Here is a 3,227-nt window from a genome sequence, read left to right as displayed (position 1 = left end):
CTCTTCTTCACCTCCCCATTTACAAAAGCTTTGTTTCCATTCTCCACTTCCATTCTCTTTTTAAATCCCTTTCCTCTTCTTTTCCTCCCTCCTCCCTCTCCTTTGTTCCCTTTCCCATTTGAATATATGTTTCCTGCCTCACAATAATTCTCCTCCATTTTTATTGGGGAGAATGTTTTAGGTATTCATATCATAACAATTAACTGTGCTCAATCTCTTCCAAAGGTCTGGTCCTACACAAAAAGATTCCTGAAAAACATTACGAAGATGTCACATGGGATCTCTGACTTCCCTGGCATATTTATTTCCTTTGGTTTTTGCCTGCTCAGTTGTCATTTGCTTGCCTATGTAGTTCTGACTTGACAGTCAATCCACTATCCATGGTTCTTCTCCTTACTCCAACTTGAAGATCACATCTCATTAGTTAACATAAAACCCTCACTAACAGGAAATGACGGAGAGCTTGGCCCAAGCTCTTTGGACTCTAAGACTCTGAAGATGCAGGAAGTACAGCTTCTGAAGCTGTTCAGTGAAGATGGCTGGCCACAGCTCAGCAAAGCCAGAACATCTTGGTGAAGATTAGAAGTAGACACACACACACACACACACACACACACACACACACACACACACTCTCTCTCTCTTCCACTGCTGAAAAGGGTGCAATTATTCTTCTCCTCTATAATGCAAGACTAGAAAAATGAGCTCTAGGAATGCAACATGTTCTTGTGACCTGGAAGAAAGGAATGCTCTTTGGGCTGTGCAGGGAAACTGTGCTTGCCCACTGCAACAGGTTGGGGTAGCTCTGCTGCATCACATCTCTGTACAGGAGCCTCTGAGTACATTTCAGTGGTTGCCACTCTTCTGGGTAAAATCCACAGCCAGTTGTCTCCATTACTCTTCTCTCATTGCTGGGACAAATACCTGACACCCAAAATGAAGGAAAGAAAGGTTTATTTAGCTCACAGTTACTGGAAGGTTCTGTCCATACTCAGCTGGCTCCAAGGAAGAGTGGCCCATGGCAGAGAGCAAACTTTCATGGTGGAGGCAAAGAGCAAGAGCACAAGGGAGGAGTAGCAGCAGCTCAAGCAGCTAGCTTCTCTTCCCTCCTTACACTGAAGTGTAAATTACCTGCTCCAGGGCAGGTGCAGCATCCACACCCACAATAATCAATCACAAACTCCAGAAGCCACCCCATGACTGCATGAGGCTTTGGGGAGGATATGTGTACACAAACCATAACACAGGTCCTTGAATGAAACTGGCCTCTGAAAGGATGAGTTTAATCTGAGGTGATTATAATTAAGTGACATCAAATCTATGGAGCATCATATACTTTGGGGAATGGTAAAAGTTAGAACTAGTCTATTACTTTATTTATTTATTTATTTATTTATTTTTTAAAGACCTCAGGAATGTACATCTAATTGACACTACATTGCATTAATCAATAGCTGCACTTTTTGCAAACTGTGGCTATGACAGTCCTGAACCAGAAGGGTTTCCTGTTTAAGCTGCAGTAACTTTTCTGACTATGGATCATCGTTCCTTCTGTGGCAGATTTTTACAGTTCCTCTAATGCATTTGGGACGACTGTCTCAAAGTAACCTGCAGCTTTCCTGACAACTCCTCACTCTCTCTCCTGCTAAGAACTGTAGCCCTTTTCTGTTGTTTTTTAAAACCTTCTGCTACCATATCCACCACTTCCACCACCAGATCCATAACCACCACCATAGGGACTGCCAGAGCTTCTTCCACCAAAATTGCCCCCCTTCATGGGTCCATAATTTGACTGTTGCTGTCCACTGTAATTTCCAAAATCATTATAGTTCCCACCACCACCATAGTTACCACCACCAAAATTTCCTCCTTCATTGTAACCATCATATCCTCCTCCACCACCACCGTATCCACCACCTTGGTTTCCATATCCTGGTCCACCACCACCATACTCTCCTCTACTACTGTAACCAGGACCACCACCATAGTTTCCACCATCACCTCCAAATCCATTATATCCACCATCACCTCCTCCATAACTACCTCTGCTGCCACCTCCTCCACCACCGTAACCTCCTCTTCCACCAAAGTTTCCACCACAGCCAAAATTCCCTCCACCACCTCCAAAGTTTCCTCCACGACCCATAAAGTTGCTAGATCCACCTCCACGGCCTCTTTGTGATCCAGCAGACTGCATCTCTTGTTTAGAAAGGGCCTTTTTCACTTCACAATTATGCCCATTAATAGTGTGGTATTTCTGAACAACAATTTTATCAACTGCGTCATGATCATCAAAGGTTACAAAAACAAATCCTCTCTTTTTCCCACTTTGCCTGTCTTCCATAACTTCCATGGTTTCAATCTTGCCATATTTTTCAAAGTAGTCTCTCAAATTATATTCTTCTGTATCTTCTTTAATACCACAAACAAAAATTTTCTTCACTGTTAGATGGACACCAGGCTTTACTGAATCCTCTCTAGAAATAGCTCTCTTTGGTTCCACGACACGCCCATCAACCTTGTGTGGTCCAGCACACACTGCTGCATCCACCTCTTCAACACAAGAGTAAGTCACAAAACCAAAGCCTCTGGAGCGTTTTGTTTGAGGATCTCTCATTACCACACAATCTGTGAGTGTGCCCCATTTTTCAAAATGTTCTCTTAAACTATCATCGGTAGTTTCAAAACTCAGACCACCAATAAACAGCTTCCTCAATTGCTCTGGCTCCTTTGGATCATGGCCCTCCTCCCCCCGGCGATGGCCGGAGTTGGGCTGGGGGCGACCGGGCGGTGGTTTTACCTCCATTTTTCACTCTATTTATTTTTTAAATGATGTTTTTAAGCTTTATGAGGTTTTTTTTCCCCATGTCCTGGAGTTCTTGAACTTCTTGAGTTTCTAACTCACACAGAAGAATACACCTGCTGTCTAGTATCACACATTCTGGTAAGGTGACATGAAGAGCTGTATGCAACTCCAGGCAAAATCTTTGATGAACATACACACATGACAGAGGGTGACCACTAAAGGAGAAAGCTAGTTTCGTTTTGTGTTATCAGATTTCCCCAAAGGGATAATTTTGTTTTGAATATAAACAGTGTGTTTTGCAGGAATGTGATCACAAGAAATACACACAGGCCTGGTAAGTTCAAGAACGACAGATATCTCTGTATGAATGGAAAATAAGCTGGACAGAGGGCAGTGAAAAGGAGAATTTTTTTACTATAAA

At 42.9% G+C, this 3,227-nt stretch overlaps 1 pseudogene across 1 annotated transcript; it reads right to left on the bottom strand.

The window, feature by feature from the left end:
• Positions 1 to 1,406: 1,406 nt before the first annotated feature.
• Positions 1,407 to 2,806, bottom strand: LOC101587712 (annotated as a pseudogene). Its single transcript, XR_001117181.1, has one exon. The product of XR_001117181.1 is annotated as a heterogeneous nuclear ribonucleoprotein A3 pseudogene (transcript).
• Positions 2,807 to 3,227: the final 421 nt, after the last annotated feature.

Source organism: Octodon degus, unplaced genomic scaffold (assembly GCF_000260255.1).
Source record: "Octodon degus isolate 3935 unplaced genomic scaffold, OctDeg1.0 scaffold00077, whole genome shotgun sequence".
Lineage (NCBI taxonomy): Eukaryota > Metazoa > Chordata > Mammalia > Rodentia > Octodontidae > Octodon > Octodon degus.
The sequence above is the reverse complement of the archived record's forward strand: the minus strand, read 5'-3'. Positions and strand labels throughout refer to the sequence as shown.